The sequence below is a fragment of the Rhynchophorus ferrugineus genome, unplaced genomic scaffold, assembly GCF_030347505.1.
Source record: "Rhynchophorus ferrugineus isolate W39M unplaced genomic scaffold, kcgeb_rfMv2 rfM9, whole genome shotgun sequence".
Classification (NCBI taxonomy): domain Eukaryota; kingdom Metazoa; phylum Arthropoda; class Insecta; order Coleoptera; family Curculionidae; genus Rhynchophorus; species Rhynchophorus ferrugineus.
Window position 1 is genome coordinate 33,329,304 of NW_027472588.1, and position 22,990 is coordinate 33,352,293.

The 22,990-nt window shown below is 32.0% G+C and overlaps 1 protein-coding gene across 2 annotated transcripts in view; it reads left to right on the forward strand.

The window, feature by feature from the left end:
- The window catches only part of LOC143202779 (E3 ubiquitin-protein ligase mib1), a 450,080-nt gene that overhangs the window by 299,840 nt on the left and 127,250 nt on the right, over nt 1-22,990 (forward strand). Inside the window, exon 1 of one of the 2 annotated variants that reach the window (XM_076414576.1) lies at nt 10,729-10,759. The exons of the other annotated variant lie outside the window; for it this stretch is intronic. The gene's annotated coding sequence lies outside the window, so the exon portion shown is untranslated. Of the gene's footprint in view, nt 1-10,728; nt 10,760-22,990 lie in introns of those variants that run through there. 2 annotated transcript variants of the gene reach the window in all.

Sequence of the window (22,990 nt, forward strand, 5' to 3'; positions counted from 1 at the left end):
AACCTTATTTCATGTTCTAAGGCAACATCTTGGATAACTCCGCAAATACATTTGAATTCGAGGTCATCCTGTTTAATGGCTAGGTAACGATAAGCATTGGTAATTAATCAAAAATCTATTTGGCATCGTTGAACTACTAATAAGTTTGGTGGTTTAGTGCAACCCCATAAGTGCAAATAGGCTTTATAATAGACTCATAAGCCAAAGTCTCTAATGTTATAACATATGGGCTTGAAAGTTCCGGGCCCAACACACAGATGGCGCTATTTTTATTGCATTCGCCGCATTTTCAGTTACCTTCGAAAGAAAGCTGTTAAAATTTCACGATGTTCTACTCATAAGTTATTGTGCCTTGTGCTACTCTCAAGTGGCACTACTTTTGTTATTTTCAAAACAATGTTTCAAAAACAATTTCGTGTTTTAATTTTTCACTGCTTCTTAATGGGAAAAGTACCGTTACAGCGAAGTAATGGCCTGAAAAGTGTTATAAAGACTCCGATCTATCATAAACGACAATAGAACGTTGGTTTGCGGACTTCAAACGTGACCATAGAGATACCGATAATACAGAACGCAGTGGACGACGAAATGAGGTGGTGGACGCCAGAAAACATCAAAAAAATCCATAAAATCGTTTTGAATAATTTAAATATTGTAAAGATATCAAAAGAACGTATTGGTTTTATATTGCATGAGCATTTAACTATGAGAAAGCTGTGTTCAAAGTGGGTTGCTGTTGACCAAAAGCAAAAACGCGTTGATAATTCTGAGCAGTGTTTGACCATGTTTAAACGTAACAAACCGGAAATTTTGTTTGTGTTCGTCGATGTGTGACAATGCATGAAACATGGATCCAACACTTCACTCCAGAATCAAAACGATCGTCATCTAAGTAGACAGCATCTGGTGAACCTCGTCCAAAAGGCCCAAAAGCACAGTAATCGTTTGGAAATATTATGGCCTCGGTATTTTGGAATGTGCATGGTGTAATAATATTCAGCCACTATCTTGAGAGGGGAAATACCATCAACAGTGAATATTATACAGCGTTGTTGGACCATTTGAAGGCATAAATTGCAAAGAGACCACCGCATAGAAAAAATTGTGTTTCATTAAGACAACGCACCCTGTCAAAAGTCAATCAAAACGAACCTACATGAATTGACCTTCGAATCCTCCCACATCCACCGTATTCGCCAGATTTGCTTTTTGAGGCAAAAGATAAATTGTTCTACAAAAGTGGTATTGAAATGTTACAACGGTGCTGGAATGATTGTGTGACTCTTAATGGAGATTACGTTGATGAATAAAGTCAATTTTGAACAAAAAAAGGCGTTTTCTTTGTTACGCCCGGGACTTGTTAGACCATGTCTTCAGTTAGGAACAATATATTCTTTCTAACCTCCTCTAACTTTTCCAAGCTTTATTTGTAGAACGATTTGTTTTTATTTAGCTTGAACGGCTTTCGTTAGCTGCTCTCCAATAGTTCCATGTTGTGGTAATGTAATAATCTTCATGTTTTGGAGAAATCTTGGATACATTCGTCGGTACATTTGAATTTAAGGTCAGCATTGGATTACTATTAGGTTTAATGTATAGTAACAATAATATTAAGCAGTCCATAAATGAAATTCTAGTGACATGTTAATTCACTTGAATCAAAATAAATTAGGAACAATTTTGTTACTTTCAAAGAAAGTGTTATAGCATAGTACCAATATAAATAAATAAATAAATGTAGGAATGTTCGTCGGGTCGGTCGGTCGGTCGAAATGTGTGGCTGCCGCGGCGATTATTTGTCAGAACACTCACTACTATTTTTGGAAGGAATTTGCACGGGAACTAAAAACACTGGTTGAATCAAAGTTGTCTATTGTAACTTACGATTGATACATGTGGTCGATGGGAGAATGGACAGGATATTAGGTTAAGGTGAAGGAAGTACGGTAGCGCTGTGGAAGTGGTACTGTTACAGGGGGACGGCGATAAGAAAAGAGAGCGAGACGTCGTCGTGATGGCCTTTTATACTCCAGAACTGCATGGTACCAATCCACCGGCGTTGCCAACCTTTGTAGTTGTTGATGGTGAATTGGTGGTGGCCTAAAGGGTCGTGGCAGTCGCCACATAACTCCCCTCCTAGTGGAACAGCCGTGGAACGTACCTATATGTGGTGCAAGTTCCGGAATGCACCCGCAATCACGCAAACAAACGCCCGGGGACTGCTGATGAGATGGAGATCCCAACCTGAGCAAGGAGTTTTACGGGATCAGCTGCCATCGGAGCTGTAGCAGGACGTCGTTCGTCTTGAGGCGTTTAGCTTTGTTTGAGGGTACCTGTAAATGTGTTACGTGTCCCGTTTCGTGATGCGAGGGTGCTCATGTGTTGCTGGTATACATGATGGGCTTCTGTGGTTTTCGTCCATCAGGCTAGTCTCGTGGGATGTCGTCGACCACGTGATGTTGATGAGTTCCGTTCCTCGTGCTATCCTTCCATGCACGTGTCAAGCACCTGTCGAGTGGCTTATGTTGAGTTGATTTACCTGTTAGGCACTTTGATCACGTCGGGGTCACCAATTGTAGGAATGTTCGTCGGGTCGGTCGGTCGGTCGAAATGTGTGGCTGCCGCGGCGATTATTTGTCAGAACACTCACTACTATTTTTGGAAGGAATTTGCACGGGAACTAAAAACACTGGTTGAATCAAAGTTGTCTATTGTAACTTACGATTGATACATGTGGTCGATGGGAGAATGGACAGGATATTAGGTTAAGGTGAAGGAAGTACGGTAGCGCTGTGGAAGTGGTACTGTTACAGGGGGACGGCGATAAGAAAAGAGAGCGAGACGTCGTCGTGATGGCCTTTTATACTCCAGAACTGCATGGTACCAATCCACCGGCGTTGCCAACCTTTGTAGTTGTTGATGGTGAATTGGTGGTGGCCTAAAGGGTCGTGGCAGTCGCCACATAAATAATATATATATATATATATATATATATATATATATATATATATATATAATAGTTTATATAGTATAATAGTTTTACGGTTTTGCTGGTACTTAAACAATTTGCATACATTTTTATTTTCTTCCCATATTTAAATGGTTGGGTATGATGATTGGGAGAGACCTCTGTCCCTAATATGCAGATTGCATGTCTATTTTGAATAGCTATTTTAAAAATCAATTTTATCTTGTACATAGGTTTTTATTAACATTTATCCGTACACAATTTTACTTATTTATGTTTGGATTTATTGATTTGTATGTTTATTGCTTTACATTTTTATTACGCGAGATTTGAGCCTTTTTACATGATACATTTTAACATGTTGTTAGATTTTTAATGTTTGTCTTCATTTAGGAGTATTTAAGAGTTTTGCCCTCTTAATTTTTGTTTCCGTTCCGAAAAATGAGTTAAAATGACGCGTTTTAAAAACGCGTTAGAATAACTTCAAACCACAACATTAATCAATCAATCATTCTTTAATAAGTATCGATCCGTTATCGAAAAACTCTAAAGATGTTTGCCCTACTAGCCATTTCTGGTCAAGTCAGCCATATTTAATACCTGTTTCCATCGACCATATACTTTTATCTTTCTTCAATCTTAACCCTATAGTGATTACAGTGTTTGTAATTTCGTATTTAGCTTTATTATTTTCATAATTACCTAAATATAAGTGTCTCAAACTTACTTTAATTATAACATTTGTTTTATAAATTGTATTATAAAATTAATTATGTTTTATATGATAATATGTTCTTAATAGTAATGCTAAATTACTTATAAGTAAATTGAATTTTCATAAATTTTATTTCGTAAACAGAACAATCATAAGCTGCTCAAAGCAAGCTACAATCACTGACAACCCTTTGGTCATTTTCTTCTGTAGGCAGTAGGATAATTGGGAAAAGTATCAAAGAAAACTGTAATAATAACAACGGATATATTTAAAATTAAAATAAGTGACATTAACAAACAGCACATTGGTTGTACCAAAACCTTCTTTATATATTCAATTAATACGAACAACTGATTAAAAACTGCCTAGAGCGGCCCAGACTCCGTTTAAAATCCGTTGTTTTAGAAACTAATGGGACAATACCCAGTAAATAAAACATATGGCCTTCGCCAATATACCGAATTACCTACAGTTCAGAAGACAGAGTCATAACATACATTTTTGAGAATGCGTTGATGCTTAACTAGAACCTTAAGGATTGTTCTCACTCGAGATTTGGTAATTAATTAGTAATAATCATTTTAGCAACTAATCGTAAAAAAGATGTCCTGAACGATGACTGGTCATAAACACCATCTGTTCAGCGATCACCAAGAGACAGAACATTTTAAGGAGTAAATAATTGACAGTAAAAATAATATATACCGAAAGTTATTCTCTCTACTACCTCGGTAAATCCTGACAAATGTCCTCGCGCCACTCGCAACAGCTACGTATTTAGCATAGAACTATTTTAAATGACGGCGGAGAGAATAAATGACGTTAAAATTATAAAGATGTCACATAACGTTTTGTAACCCACATTAAGCTTGGCGTATAATTTTTATTATTATTTCCGGGAACGTCATTTTATTCGTATTTTCTCGATGGCGCAGCGGGAACTGGCGTGAGTTAGAGTGGCGCTGGCTGAAACGCCGCGACAAGAGAGGAACGGTGGAAACAAACGGGAAACGGACAGAGGGAGCGACGAATAGTGCAAGAGAGAAGGAGAGAGAGAGAGGGGGAGAAGGCCCTAGAGAAAGAGAGCAACAGGAAATAGAAGGCCGGAAGGAAGCAGAAAGGCGAAACGTGAGATGGCGTTTGTTTATTGCGAGAATGCAGCAAACTACTCCATTCTTTCGTTGGCCCTAAAATATTATTCCAAATGGGCTTTCTCTTTGGAAACTTTAGTGCTAACTTTAGTTCCCAAGCGGATATATGTTAAGTATGTGATAATTATATTGGATGGAGAAATAACTGGACAAGAAACTACAGATATTTACTTAAAAAGTATAAAATAACTATGTTCTGTTTATGTACAACTGTTACTATTTATTTTTTTGGTCTTGGCTATACTACTCTGCTCAGTATGCTATCTGATATCTTCATTGGATACTCGGTATTCTAGAACATAACCTTGATGAATTATCAAGGCAGTACTATATCGATGAACTTATTTATTTATATGATGGTAAAACGCCATCCTGCAGCACTGTACAAAACTGGTATAGCAAGACGAAAAATCGGATCCAAAATCGATTGTTGTTCCAAAAACAAATATCCTGCACGTGATCTTATAAGTTATCAATAACATAATTTCGACCTAAAAAGAAACGCTGATGTCCCAAGGAAATGTTCAAGTAATACGTCCAAAGGGGATCGAAATTTAAAAAAATCAAAAATCATCAAACATATTTCCATAATCACGATAAATTTTCACTATATACTTTGTATTGATTTAAAAAATCACAGCAGTCATAAGAAATTTTATTAGGCTGTTCAGACGAGAGTGAAAAAATATAAAATTAGTAACATTTGTTTATTGGACTGCAATTAACGGTCATCGGATAATACGATATCTTTAAAGTTAATAATTATGAAGCAGTATACAAATAGTTACCGTCGATGAATAATATTTTCAATTTGATGAAAATTTGCTGATTACAGTTCGCACATTTTGTATAAAAAAATTAACTAAACTATGAAAATGGTAATTGAAAATTTAGGAAGAGTGAATTATTTGATGATACTAATCATCCATTAACATTTCATTCAAATATTGATGCCAAGGCAGTAAATCATGGTATTACAGGTGTAAATCCTGGAAAATCAATTATTAGGGCGAAATATAAATAGCAATCCTCGTATATTCGTTATTGTTTATTAATTATTAATAAATTCTCAGGTAATTTAAATAATATAGTAATATATTTATATATTTCACGATAATGGGAAATAGAGCGTAAATCTTATCACATCTTCAGAGTGAAATAATAGAGCAAACCTAGTGAAATCTGTGAAGGTACCAAAAAAAATAAAACTTATGGCCAATTTCCAAATAAGTTCAGAAGAATAGTTTCGATAATGTTATTTCAAATAGGTCAAAAAAGTCTACAAATAAGTCAAAGATCATAAGAGATACTTATATCCAACAGGGCGCTTGGATAGCCTATTTCAACCGAGAACATGTCATTATGTCAAAGTGTAAAATTTATAATTTTCCGCAGCTCCAATAGCCCAATTGTCATTTGCAGGAAATTTTGTTTATCCTGTTTAGAGATCTAAAAGAAAAGCTGATGAAAATGCATTAGTTAGCTGTGGACAGTATCTAACAGGTGTTCTGAGAACTTGCAATGCCACTTAGGCTGTTTTCAGTGCAGTGTAAATAAATTATAGTGACTTTTCTGAGTATAAGATATTTTAAAAAGCTCCAATTCCATCTAAATTTTAACCATTTTAATTAAATTTAAGACTTAGTCAACCAAATCACTTTAGGATAATCTTAACTTCATTTATTTATTTATAATTATTAGTTCAAGATCACTTTTAATTTAAAGACTTAATAGGCACGGAATAATTCACTAATAGACAAGGCTCTCCTAGAGACAGATTTTTATATTTGCAATGTATTGGTGATTCATTATAACATAATTGCCGATTTTAACGCCAAATAAGTATCTGGAGGTAAATGAAGGTAGCTTAAGTCGTTATTTGAATTTGGAAAAATGTTTAGTTGCTCTACGAATCTCGATAAATTTTAAAAAATATTAAATACATGAATTTGAAACATTAACATCATCAGGTTAGTTGATAGTAACTACTTAAGATCATTGAAAGCTCAAAGCCAAAAACAAGTCGTTCTATATCAGTCTATATTTCATTTAATATTTTTATGTAATATCTGAGAAAAGATATATACATATTGTATCCCATATCATATTTTTTAAAATTAATGTTTGATTGTATCTCCCGTACTTTATGGTTAAGTTTAACATTATATATAATACTGTAATTAATTATGGCGTATCTAGTCGATAACAAGCATGACAGAAACAATAACCGATTCTAATAATGAGATTAATCCATTAAAGCTTAATTAATATAGTAAGTACCAGAAGATTGACGGGGCTTCAGTTATCTCTCTAAATAAATGGAAATATTGAGCTACATATTATATTATATGTATGGAATTAGTCAAATATGATTTTCTAAAATAGTCGGATTGTATTTATCAAAATTTAAAATGTAACTAATATATGAAAATTTTCATATTCAAAAATTTCATTGATGTCATCAGAGTCATGAAAAGTTTTTACTGGATACTTTGATACCTAATAAATTAAATAATTACACTAGTCACAAGATAGTCTGTTGGTTTATTCAGTAGTTAAAATTAGTGTTGATGGAACACTATACTAAAAAAAAGTATCGTTGTTAAACAATATTTCCGAGTGAATGAAAGTTTACTGGTGGCAGTTTGCAGATTTTTACCAAGAAATTAACTCAATTTTAAATAGAGTAATTGAAAATTTAGAAATAATGTATCAGTGAGTGATACCAATGGCGAGTTGAGCATCCATTAACATTTTATTCAAATATTAACACCTGTGCAGTGTGCAGACAATGCAGACGTATCAATTTAACAAAGGCAAAATTTAACAATTCCCAAGAAGATCCTTCTTCTGAAATTCTTCTACTTACAAGGTTCAATTCACATTGGGACTGGAACCTAATGCACAGCACAGAGAGTTCTTTGAATATTTTATTCATGATCTATTTGATGCTGGGTTTTCGCCTAAACTATATGCTCATCTTCACTTTGGTGACTTTACAGCCGAAATTGTCATATTTACGATTTACAGATATCCCAAATATGATTATATAAAATGAAATAAAGTCTCAAGTGTCAATTCTCAATTTTGACAACTTAGTTCTTTCTGTCCAAATTGTATGATATTGGGCTTGAACAAGGTAATTACTACATGACATATTTCCTGGTTGTTTACTTATTAGTTTCAGTAATGAACCTTGACCGACCCCCAAAAGATTCACTAATTTTACAACATTTAATTTTTTTATAAGGCTACTTGAAACGAAGGTCTATGCCAATAAGCCTACAAGTTCCCGTATATTACAGATTTAGCTCTCCATGTATGAAATTCAACTACATCTACACAATACTCTGAAAGCCTCCATAAAAAACGACCTATGTGCCAGACAATCTCCCGACAGCTCAATTGTGCTCTTGCGTTCCACTTTCCACCACATGTTGCAATAGTTATCACCAGACATAGCACCTTGTGATTACTACTTGTTTAGGTCAGCTCAGCATGGTTTGTTTCGAACACAGTTTCGAAAAGCTGAAGAAAACAGATGTAGAAAATAATTGAAAAAATCTTGATTCATATATATTGTACGATTTTTTTTTTCAATAAATGACATTTTAAAGTGTAAAATCGACACGCATACTCAAGAGAAGAACTAAGAGTTATGTTTTCGTTTAAAATGGTTTTTAAAAAGAATACATTGACCTCACAAGTACTAGTTGCTGTTCTATTTTTACGTTGTCGACCAGTTTAGAGTCCATACTTTAAAATGTCGCACAAGGAATAGCAATTAAAAACCATTTGAAGTTGATATCACCAGCGTAAAGTGTCATAATCGTAACGTTTACTAGACCCATAAAAAGCCTGTAAAACCGTTAAAACCTTTCGACAACATAATAGCCTTACTGCTCCTTTATTGACATATAATTGTAAAATTTTACAATGGCAAATTTAATTTTTCTGCTTTATAACCGCATCATACCGTTTTCACTTTGACATATAATATTCGATATAGCAAGTACAAGAAATAAGAATGGTTATATTTATCAGTTCATGAAACTGAATTTGTACAGTTTATGTTTATATTTATTGTCACGAAATCAGCTTATAAATTGTTGTATGACTTTTATAAATATAAAGTTGTATACAAGAACAACGAATTTATAATATTGAGAATGATAGTTCAATTAAAAATTGATTTAAAAATTGTTTTGCATAATTTGGAAATGATACGATGCTGAAAGAATTTTTCTGAATTCCATTCTGAATAACTTATTGATGATGACAGTGTCATGTATTCTACGAAATTGTTTAAGTTTAGGTTCAGACAGCACACTAATTAAACTTATTGTAACAGGTCAATTGAAAAGTCCTCGGCCTGACACATAGATGGCGCTACTAGAATTAAATCCATATGTTTTTTAGTTAGTCCTAACCTTCAAAAGCGTGTATAAATTTGACAGCTGTCGGGTTATTAGTTTGCGAATTATAGCATTTTGAGTGAACCAACTTTTGTTATTGAGAAAAAAATTGATAAAAATGAATTTCTTCTGTTGTTAAAATATTACTTTTTGAATGGAGAAAATACAGTTGAAGCAAAAACTTGGCTTGATACTGAGTTTCCGGACACTGCCCCAGGAAAATCAACTATTAAGAATTCGTATGCTAAGTTTAGACATGGTGAAATGAGCACCGAAGACGGTGAACGCAGTGGACACCCAAAAGAGGTTGTTACCGACGAAAACATTAAAAAGATCCACAAAATAATTTTGAATGATCCTAAATTGAAATTTAATGAAATAGATACTCTAAAGATATCAACTAAACCTGTACATCATATCATTCACGAATATTTGGGTATGAGAAAGCTCTGTGCAAAGTGGGTGCCGTGCGAGCTCACTTGACCAAAAACAACGACGAGTTGATGATTTGGAGCAGTGTTTGAAAATGATCAAGCGTCATAAACCCGCGTTTTTGCGTTGCTATGTCACAATGGATGAAACATGGTTCCATTCATTTCACTCCGAAGTCCAATGGACAGTCATCCGGAGTGGGCTGCACACGATGAACTCGCTCCAAAGCATGGGAAAACGCAACAGCCGGCTGGCAAGGTTATGGCGTCCGTATTTTGGGATGCGCATGGAATAATATTCATTTACTACCTTGAAAAAGGAAGGACCATCAACAGCGACTATTATATAGCGTTATTGGACCGTTTGAAGGATGAAATCGCCGAAAAACGGCCGCATTTCACGAAAAATAAGTGCTGCTTCACTAAACCAATGCTCCATGTCACAAGTCAGTGAAAATGGTGGCAGAAATCCATGAATTGGGCTTCGAATTGCTTCCTCATCCACTATATTTTCCAGATCTGGCCCCGAACGACTATTTCCTATTCTCAGGTCTCAAAAGAATGCTCGCTGAGAAGACATTTTCGTCGAATGAAGAGGTGATCGCCGAAACTGAAGCCTATTTTGAAGTAAAGGACAAATCGTACTACAAAAATGGTATCAAAAAGTTGGAGGGTTGCTATAATCAGTATATCACCCTTGAAGGGAATTATGTTGAATGAAAAAAAATCTAATTTTGCCAAAAAATGTGTTTTACTATGGTAGGCCGGGGACTTTTCAATTGACCTGTTAGCATCCTAAGTGAGTTACATTTTACTAGCAAACACTTTACTATGGAATATGGAATTCATAAAATATGTCTACTGTGGCAGTGTCAGTTACAAGGTCCACATATATTCCTTGTACTTGTTTTTGTACCTAGTCCTGCTAATTTTCTCTGTATTGCCTTGTGTTGCAAGAAAAGTATTATAGTTTATGTTTAAAATATGTTTTATATTAAAAATATTAACCTATTTTTCTTATTTCCAGGTAAGATTACTACAGTTCATCAATACGTTTGTGCATACAAGTAAATTAAAGGGTAAGATATTTAGCTATACTAGCATTATATTTTGCATTAATAACAAATTTTTGTTAAGATAATACGTTACTCTTAATTGCAACAGCTATTAAAATAATAAATTGCATAAATGCAGGACAGCTTTAACATAATTTTATAATGCATGATATGCCAGCAATAATATTCTATAAACTTTCAGTAAGTTTAGTTGACAGGTATTCTAATTCTGTGAACTTTTGGAAAAAGTAGTAATGAAGAAGATAAAGTACACATTTCTAATATGTTTAACCAGTGTCTAGATATATAATATATGTTCTATCTATACTAATACAAAAAGTCTGTTGTGTCATTTTTTTGTTATGTTAATGGCGTACTGGCAAAGATTTAGCTTCAATTTTTAATTAGTGTGCTGTATTATTATCTGCAGATCGAGTAAATTATACATCCTCTTCAAATATTTTATATGTAACTGGAAGTAGAGAACATTTATTGAGCGAAAAGTGATTGTTAAAAAATCAAATTATTGTGTTTCTTTCTTCCACATTTTTAAACAACTTATGTTATAATATCTATCTGATCAATCAGTTTAGAACTGGCTCCATATTTGTAAATTAACTTTAATATCTTCACGTATATTTAACGAAAGTTATGTACTATTGTACAATCATCCCAAAGAGTAATTACTATATTTAAGCAACACTCTTCCCATGCTGGATATGTAAATGTTTTAATGAATTTCATCATCAGTATCAACGGAGAATGAACAATTCTTCCACCATCCAAAAGCTAAGCCTAATTGACTTTGTAATTGGACTGCTGTCAGTATCAGTCTGAATAGGAACGTTGCCAGTTTATTATATTTCTTATTTGTTTTACCAGTTTTATTATAGAATATTGAACAAAAAAAAGAAGCAATTTTACATAACCTTTTGTCCACTAATATTTATTTTGTTTCATTATTTTATTTAATTTACACTTTTGTTTATATAAATTGTTTTAAATATGTCCTTAAGAACCACATTATTTCTAACCGTTCTGTAGGTTATTTAACAAAAATACTTGATCTTACGTACTCTGAAGTATTTTATCGGAAACTCGCTGAAAAAAACTTGAAATGGCCAATGTAATACTGCAAAAACCCAACCAGAGTCAGTCTGTTCGTAATGAACTGAACCTGAGGTTTTGGGGTTTGCAAAAAACCTGAGTTTTGCATAAAAATATAAAGCTGCACTTATATAAAATTCAAATAGTGCAAGAAATAATGCACCGGGACATTTGGATAACATTACCTTTATAAAATAAATTCTCAAATTGTCTACTTTAATAATAAACTGCTTGCCTTTTTTAAATTAATACACTAAATCTAAGCTATTTTAATTTTATATTAGCCGTAATAATATTAATATAGTAATAAAATAATTACTATTATAAATTTAAAAATCAAAACATGCTACCTGTAGAATAAATAATTCCACAGCTCTGGCATATAATAAATTGCCATAAATTAGGCTTTCTAAATTGGAAATTTAAAAAACACTCACAAAATTAGGTCCTGATAAATACGAAAAATTATCGTTAGTCACGCCACTAAATAACCGAAGTTCCCGGCAACTAATTAAAGACAACTAATTACATTCCACACGAACGAATAAATAGCTTTGGTTTACATAAACTTTCTTCGTTCCGGATCTACACAATCCTTTAAAGGGATCTATTTAAAATAAAATGCCTTTTTTTGTTGTATATTAGTTCGGATCATAAAACCGGTAAATTCGAAAACAGAATACGACAAAGGTGGATTGTATTTGTTTTGAAAAAGGAGGCGTATTATTTCCGTACCGTTATAAAAGGGAATCTGTTAATTAAAGATTCTTATCCAAAACAGCACGTAACTATTCAGGTCTTTATTTTAATTAATTTTTCGCAAGCGCTAATAATTATTTTTATGAATTTAATAAATAAAATCAGTAGATAAATATAATTATGACAAATCCTAAACTTATGTATAATTTACGTTAATGGCTATTTCTTCTTCTTCAGCTATTTTGGCTATTCGTAATGTTGGTTATTCTTCAGGCAGCTCCTATGTTCAGTAGAGTCTACATTTCTTATCCAGCGGAATATTTTCATAGATTATTATATTATAGTTAGTGTTCTTAAATGGAAATATATGAAGGAAAAGTAAAATCACTTTATATATTCTTTATAATTTCAATAGAAAAAATCTATTTCTACAGAAAAATCAAACATTAATGATAGCAATCAAACTATCAAACAAAAGTCAGTAAGACTCACTTCTAAACGCTTTCCATTGTAGCAACTTTTCAGTTGCTGTAGTCTTGATGAAACCTCCCTTTATTTTTCTTAATATCTTCTTGAGAAACTTCGTATTAAAATAATGAAAATCATCATAATCCTTTTTCATGACTGTAATATAGCATTCTTTCTCGCCTCTTCTTTGCTTGAATAAATCAGAAGTAAATTAATAGTTTGTCTCATGAAAAACCCTGTCACATATTATAAGTTTAAACTCTCTTCGTATGAAATATCTAATATAGAACATAAACAGTCAAAAAATATTTAACATAATACTACAGAGTTACAGAGAAAGCTACAGCTATGAACTAGCATGAAAATGACTTTTTTTCTTTGCATTACTATCAACTCAAAACCAGCTTAGTAAATTCCATCATTATATTAGTTATTCTACAATATATTGATAATAGTAATAATTTATGAAAAATATGGGGTTTAAATATTTTAATTTACCTAAAAGTCACTTTAGTTCAACGGAATAGCTCAAGTGGATACTTGTTGAATCGACTGTACGAACGATTCTGCCAATTTAAATCTATTCTAATGTAAAAGAAACGATTTTCCATGGGCAAAAATGTAAGATCCAACAAGGAACAACAATCCCAGATACGCGATATATCTTTTAAGTTCGTCATTTGATGTAGGCTTAATACTCTAAAATATAATAATAACAAAAATTCATATAGTTAAATTTAATTAAATAAACATTGACAATTGAATTGTTTTACTTTTTTACATGAGAACATCAGGAGGACTAACTAATATGAATTTTAAAAGCTCAAAAATAACAAATATTCGGACAATTATGCATAAAATATTCTAGCTTTATTTATTAAACTGTTTTCTCTCAAATGCGTAACAAATATAGTACATACCACAGCTATGAAATTTTAATAATGGTAGCAAAACATATTAGAGTAAGCCTAATAAAGTTTGATAATATAATTTCAAACTCATAACTTTATTCATTTAATTTGGAACTTTTATTACAAAATCAATCGTATAAACGGGAAACTAATACTTATATTGACTCTAAGAAAATGAGCAAGGTAATCCTAACTTTCTCTGTGAATGTCTATTTTACCTTCGTTCGTCACTTTGCCTCTGATGGTATAAAGTCTATGGAATAGTTCTAGCTCCCTTATACTCCTACCAACTTCTACCAAATTGTTGTATCAGTACACTGAGTTAAGCGATTGAACGCGTTTCTTAATCGTTATCGTTCACGTTGTGATTTAGTAACTTTCTTTCATGTTTTGTAGCGATAGTCTTAGTTCTTACAATCTTAATAATAATTATTATCGTGTAATTCTTCGCTGGTTATTCATACATAAAATAAATATGGATCCGTTAAATGTTTAGTAAAAAAATGTCATAATCATCTTCATCACCATCAATACTTTGATATTTTGTTCATTCGGTTTCGACATATATGGCATTGCGGTGCGAATATATCATGAAGAATGCTAAGCGAATATAGCGTTATCATCAACATCAGACCAGCGAAGGAATTTGCATCACTATTAAACGTCATTTATGTTTTAAAAAACTTTTCTCATAATTGCATCGACTACTATCATTGAAGAGACAACATCTCCTTGGCGAACATCTCTGAAACTAACTCCGAAAATATATATAGTATATTCAAAGTTTATTTGTATATGCGTCATCGAAATTTGTGACGTCAAAACGTCGCAATGTTGCCTCATCAACTCTGAGTTTTAGTTCAGTTTGTCTTTGTCATACAACAAAATTCTAATCTACATAAATTAAAATAATTAAACAAAAATGTTATCAAATATTTATTTTAACATTATAGTATATCTAAAAACTATAGTTAATTCTACAGCCACAATAGTTTATAAGTTAGAATTATAACATCTTATCACTATTGCTTTCAAAAATTTTGCATACGTCTGGCAACTGGGAAATTTTGACAGGCTCATTCGTTTACGTTTTAAACAGGCAGCAGTGTGTCTCTTTTTAACTAGAATAAAATGAGAAGGAAAATATTGTCTGAACGAATTAACAAATTGCGGCAGGCAATACACTAAATATCTTGATGACGCATATACAAATAAACTTACACTGTATTATTTTATAGATTTTTATAGACCTTGGAATATCCAAATACTTTTTTCTTAAGTTGATCTTGACATTATTGATAGTGATAATAATGTCAATTAACAGCCTAACATTATTATATTCATGAAATCAAATATTTACTTTATTACTTACCTAAAAACTAAATGCTGCAGACGTCTAGAGCTATGTTTAACACTACAATATCTTTATCCAAACAACATGCTTATATACAATTTCCATGTCTCTCTCTTAATTACAATTATGTATAACGACAAATACACAATGTTGTTTATACTAGTTCGCAGCTACATGTAAACAAACACCAATTACACGGAATTTACGTGAGTTTATTCAAAATTTAATTGATTGTCTTCTATTAATTTTTAACAGGACTCCAGCTCGTACCCAATTTGATCCTACGGGCAGTATTTCATGCAATTAAACAAACATTTATTTATATTTTCTATATCAGGGAGCAACAAATGGACTGCATTCTATCGGTAATAGCGCTTGAAAAAATATTATTCGTATTTTTGTTACTATATATATTCTTTTTTCTAGTTTATTGTTGGCGGCGTGTTTATTTATCTTCTTGCTTGTCTGTATTGAAATTAACTGAACATATATAATATAAAAATAAAATGCATACCTGTATTAACAATTAATTTTATATAAATGTTGTATTACTATGATTAGTTGTACTTAGATTAATTAAATGATTATAGTAGATGTGATTTCAAAAACCTGTTATTATAAATAAAGTGCATCTCTACTTATTTAATATATTTTAATAACTTTTTTAATACATGTAAAGAGAATTTTTGCCATTTTATATGGAGTATACTCCTTAACGTAGTCAACTTTATTAAAGTATGCAGTGTGCCAATTGATTGGATGCTTTTGGATACTGCAATGCGCATGCGTAGTTATTTCTATTCTAAATTGGAATTTTGATGGTTTCCTTTTGTTCAAAGACCTATGCTTTGCGTATGATATTTTCATAATAATATATGAATAATTCTGTAAATAGTTCATATTGTCTTCCTAATTTGTTTCTTCAATTTCTCACAGTTTACTGTTTTCTTGGAGAGTTTAATGTACAGCTTTATTTATTTACTGACCTAAGGTATATCATCGGTAACAGAGTTACCACTTTTACACATTAAGGCCATTTAAAACTTGATTTTGGGGGTTTTAAGTTTTTAAATTATCGATTTTAAAGTCTCCATCTCACATTCACAAAGTCAGCTGAACAAAATTTTTCATTTAGTGCTAGAGACTGTTCTAGTACCAAAAAGACCGAACAACCTAGTAAAAAGTCCTAGTTGGACTTGGTATATTCTAATTTCTTGGCAAGAAACCACGGTAACACAGGTAAAAATGATCAAAAAATATAGATATTGTCGAACAAAACAAAATGTCGTTTTTATCTGCCTGCTAGCGCTTTACATAATCCGTTTTGATTATTGTTCTGCTTACCATAAATAGTTATATTTAACAAAAATTTTTAACCGGCTTCAAAAACCAATAAGGAACTCACTAAAAATTAAAAAGTAATCAAACTTAGATTTTTATCCCAAAAAAGTTTTAAATTAAATATGTACATAATAATAAGTAATAACTAAATAAAAATAAACAAAAACCTTATTTAACATCCCTACTATCCGTATTATAGATTCTACTATATAAACACAATTTAGCTTACCTACGTAAATCTATTTATCTATTTACAATATTATTTTAACTACTCCTAACTATATTATATTAATTTAGATTTGTTTTATTGGTAATTTAATAATGTCCCAAATTATATTATTTTTGTATTTTTTGAGCTCTTGTTCTTTTGGCGCAGTTATTTTATTTAATATTACAATAGTAGGCCAAGTAAAGGTGCAGCCCGTATGAGGAAAAATAAGAATAAAGAAACAATGATTTTAATAAGAATGTTGAAAGATAAGTCGAAGAAATTGAATTGATAAGTCGCGTTTGATGCCCAGGGGTCTGTTACCTAGCCTATCCAAACTAGACTTACTAAACCAAACTAAACTTCTAACCAACTAGAACAACAACAAAAAGTTATTATCCCCGTCGGGAATCGAACCCGCGACCTCCGTTTGGGAGCTAAACGCTTTAACCATTACACCATAGAAGCAGTTTTCTACAAAATTTCTACGAGGTTTTATATGCTGCAGTTAGTGCTTAAAATTCACACCGAACGGCTTTTGCACTGAACGACTTTCGATGTTCCGTCACATCGGCTCAGCAATAATATTATACCCAAATATCTGATTATTTTAGATAAAAGATATGTAAAAACGTTGTACGTGCCATTGAAATTTAAGGTTTTCCCTCGATTTCCCCCCCACCTTCTCTCCAACATATCCAGACTTATCCACCGCGGAGTGCACTCTTTTGAAAAAAAAATGAGGGAGAAATCAGGGAACATACATTAAAAATATAGATATACAGCCGAACATAGAACCTCCTCTTTTTTCGCTGTCGGTTTATGGCTTGTATTTCGTAGTTGTATATTATCAAGTAAATATTGTGATAAAGACGAAATAATTCTTAAGATACGGTCAGCAGTGAACAAAATTAACTGAAAAAACCGAAAATAAGAAAGTCATTGAAATCGCCAGTGTCATCCCCAGACATGAAATAAATATAGAATAATTGAAATAACCCGGTAATCTCGATCTAAAATTTTATTTCGACAAAAGTGGTGCAGGAATGGCGAATCAATAACCCGCAGGCTCCCGATAAATTCCTTCATTTTATGGCGTCTGCAGACACCAAACAGTCGTATATCTAAAGTTTTTTAATAGCGGAGATGCCAGGCGAGTCCTGCTGCCGGTGCTGCCGCTACCGCCGCCGCTGCTGCTAGTTCTGCTGCTGCTGCCGCCGACGCTTATTATAGAAAACTTTTTAAATGTCGCTCTTGCAGGATGAGTAAATCGAACGGGATGCTTTTTATGGTCGATTGAAGCGGCAGAAAGGTCGTTTTCTTGTTTTGGGACATTTTAATCTATCTCGATTCCCGATCAACGCACCTCAATATATTGTTTTGCTATTTGAACGAAGTATAAACATTACCATAAAATCGATTAAGAGTCCAACAATAATACAGACAACAAAAACCATGTTTATATACACATTTAAAGTCAATTTACCTAAATCTTATGTAGTACTGAAACCTTTTGTATTCTTTTCTCTGTATAATCTCTTGAATAGCGTTTTCTTTAATGTGATGAATAGGCGTCACACTCAGATTTCATCGTACCCGATATTGTTTCTCTATCTTATTTACGTTCAGATGTAACTGTTCCTGATATATTTATTGAGTAATGTATCCTGCTATAGCGGATCTTTTTTACTACAACAACGCGTCGTTCAATGAGTTCGGTTAACGTCAAATAACAAAAGCAATGAGTCTTGGTGATTGGTGTTTGTATACTCAATAATAATTAATGGAGAACACTCATTTTGTGTATAGACATGTCAAAATAGAGAGTCAAAATATGTGATACATATTGCTGATCAAATATAAGTTGAAAATTTGATATGAAGCTATGAATTTCAAGGTACCAAACTAAACTGAGAATAAGGGTTTAATTAACAGTCAACTGGTTTTCAAAAACATTATATTGTTGGATTTAAATTAGTTTAACTGAGAATAAGTATTTAATAAAGAATCTTAGGAGAACTAATGAGCTCACATTCTATTTTTTTTAACTATCATAACGAATATTGATAATATTTTTTAGTGTTCTTGTCGATCGAAGAAGAACCGATTAGAATTATCTTCGACAATATATAGATGAATAGTTCAATTTTGTTGGTGCCGAATATTCATAGACCTTATCAAACCAGTGTGACTTCAATATTGTTCTTACCCATCAAGACACAATGACAGAATATATTTTGAGCTTAATAATAAATACAATAATTTGTTAACAAAAATGCTTGAAATATTCCCCAGGATACGATGATATTATACGAGATAAACTCAATATATTTTTACATGCGCATAGGCTTGATGCACTCTTGAGGTTCCTCCAAAACACATTTTTTGTGGATGCATCAGCAGATTATACAGAGTACTCGATGCAATATGGCATAAGTTACATCATGAGCTGTAAATCCCCTAGAATAGTTCACAATCATAATATTTATTTTCGATTATTTTTCGTTTTATATGGCAAATTACGAGCTGACCAAAAGATCGTAAAAATGACTATCGTCTTTTTTAAAAACTTTTGTCCGTAGTAAGCACCGGATTGGATTTTAATACATTACCGACGAATATACTATATTTCTGCAGCATTCACACAAATATATGCTTAAATATCATTTTTATTGGCGAAAAAACGTTCGCATATATATTCCGAAATGGCGTTATCGTTGAGATTCTTCCGGGGGTTCGGGAATATTTTTGCTCGTTCGCCTGGAATTGTTGATTTGAAATAGAATAGATCCTCCGCGGTGCATTTTCGAGCACGCCGCGAGATTTCGGAGGTCTATAAATTTCTCGGTCAAATTTAGCGAAAGATTTTGAATAAAGCGCCCGAACGAATCAAATGTTTTTATTCTGTTTTTTATGGTAATTTTCGAAATATTTCGCTGCCTTTTCTCTCCCGTCTCTATTCGCCATAGTTCGGCCAAATCACCACTAAGTGGTACGATTTAAAATTGTTATGCAGACTTGGGGGGGAAAAATATTCACGTCTTATTTTGTTAGTATAATTTAAAGATCGTCGGGTGGTTTTTCTAGAGGAAGTTAAAACGTCGATAATAACATTTATTTATAGTAATATTATGATTTTTGCTCTTGTGTTTCCATGCTTATAACCATTAATATTTATAAACATACAGCAGATATAATAATAATATCTTATAATATGAACACCTTATATATACACGTTATTTATTTATTAATAAGATGTTGATCCACCTTTTGGTTTTTTAACCGACTTTTAACCAAAAAATTAAGAGGTTCTATGTTCTATTTTATTATGCAATATTTCCTGAAAAATTTTACGGCTTCCCATATGGTTAGTGCTTAAAAAACAAACTGAACATATATATATATATATATATATATATATATATATATATATATATATATATATATATATATATATATATATATAGATCACTACATAGTATAAAACAAAGTCGCCTTTTCTGTCCCTATATCCCTATGTGCGCTTAAATCTTTAAAACTACGCAACGGATTTTGATGCGTTTTTTTTTCAGTACATAGAGTGATTCAAGAGGAAGGTTTATATGTATAATACATGCATAATATACTAAGGCAACATTGCTAATTTTAGAGGTTTCTAACGTGATGTCGTAAATTAACCTATTTTTTTAGGCTTATTTAACAATTAGCAAAAACGCTGCCTAACCCTACGAGTTAGATCAAATTAATGTACTACAGTATTGTACACCATAAAAAGGTCTACAAAAAAGTCCACGATGGTATATGTTTATCTTTTAGGGATAACCCACATTAACCATTTTTATTGTTTACTTTTTACGTGAGAAAATGGCTTATTTACGAAGCTATTTTAAGCCATACGGTATTAATCCTTATCGAATTAAGTACCTTAAATACAGTGTGCAATTAATATAGATCAATATGGTTCCTTACAGCGTGTAAATTAAACAAATATTTTCGGAGATATTACAAATTTAAAATTTTCGTTTAAAAATGTGTAATGTAAATTCGACTCTAAACTCGAATGTATGGGTGTGGGTGATTTCGCGATTTTTCACGGACTTAAGCTGATTTACTTAGCGGCCACCGTCACCGGCTCGATGTTGTTGTTTGTGGTTTACGGTCGGTGTGACGCTGCCTTTTTCCCGATTCGCGATTTATAGTGATTTTACCACGGTTATATAAAAAAAAAGATGTAATTCTATTTACTATAGAAAATACACTTTATTCCCACCATCCGAAAGATGTTTTTCAAATAACCAGATGTCGCCGTCAAACAAGTCTTGAAATCAATGTGGACTCATGGTGTTCAACTATAGGGTTACAGCAGTCAAAGCAACATAAATGTCATGCTGTTTCCTTATAACCATCCATAGTTTTATATAACATCACTATTTGTTGACATAATGCCTGAATAATTTTTTTTAATCAAATTGGCTTTGTAAATTAATTTTCCAATAAATAAAAAGTTTAGAGATAGCTTCGGACACAAACGAATTAAAATAGTTACCAATACCAATGTTATTTGCTACAATATTTAATTATACTGTCTGGTTTTTATCAGTCGAGTATCAAGTTAAAGATAGGGGTATTGGGCACCGAAAAAAAATCGATATTTCGATATATCGCAGAAAAAAAATATCAATATATTTTTTGCAAAAAGTGTAAAAATACAAGTAAATAAAAATAGTGAATTATTAGCTGAAAAAGATATATATTTTTTCTAAATATTTTTAAAAATAGTAATATTTTAGTTCGCCTTTAAAATGAAGTACCAAAATTCACCAAACGTTTAAAACTAAGTACCAACTTTAAGGGTTTATTAAAAATTATATTTAATTTATTTTGAAAAAATATCGAAAAATATCGTAAAAATAAAGGTACAGATTTGTCTGTTTTAAAAGCATCTGCTGAGAAATATACCGTTTGTACGCTAAAGAAGAATCCTTTATAATTAATTTACTTGAACCTTCACACATGGAAAACAAGTCTTGTTATGTTTTTTTCATGTAAACAAATAATGTTTTCCTTAAATACTACAAAAATAACGTCATAACAAGTTTCTTTAAAATTATATACAAAATAAAAGCAACAAATATATCATAAGATTTCAAATCAAGAGAAAGGAAAGAAATCTGTCATCTATTCACCTCTGGTCTGGTATATTTCTATGTTTTGTGATCCAATCATCTTCCATTTTCGCATTTTCGACATTTCAAATCCACGTGCTAGCCAGGCCATGCTTTATTGATCTGAAAGGTCTTTTGTGGTACTGACAATAGTTCCCGAACTTCATTTTCAAATTTTTTTTAGAAATTTTAGTTACTTGACATTCGAGATTCGGTAACGTGACACTTATGCTATCTTCTTAATTGTAGCACTAATAACTTCAAGTGTGGTCCTAAATTTTATGAGATAATCACTACATAGTATAAAACAAAGACGCCTTTTCTGTCCCTATATCCCTATGTGCGCTTAAATCTTTAGAACTACGCAACGGATTTTGATGCGTTTTTTTTCAATAGATAGAGTGATTCAAGAGGAAGGTTTATATGTATAATACATGCATAATATACTAAGGCAACATTGCTAATTTTAGAGGTTTCTAACGTGATGTCGTAAATTAACCTATTTTTTTAGGCTTATTTAGCAATTAGCAAAAACGCTGCCTAACCCTACGAGTTAGATCAAATTAATGTACTACAGTATTGTACACCATAAAAAGGTCTACAAAAAAGTCCGCGATGGTATATGTTTATCTTTTAGGGATAACCCACATTAACCATTTTATTGTTTACTTTTTACGTGAGAAAATGGCTTATTTACGAAGCTATTTTAAGCAATACGGCATTAATCCTTATCGAATTAAGTATATGGTTCCTTACAGCGTGTAAATTAAACAAATATTTTCGGAGATATTACAAATTTAAAATTTGCGTTTAAAAATGTGTAATGTAATAAAAATTGTATGAATTTAGATATTCCAAAGATAGCAGGAAATCTTCATAGTAAGTATAGGGGAAGAGGAATTGTTTTACTCCAAATTTAATGCGTGCAGGCCAAGGGCAGTAATGAATGAACCAAAAATACTGGATCGATTTTAATCATGTTTTCATTGAGTGACATAGGCA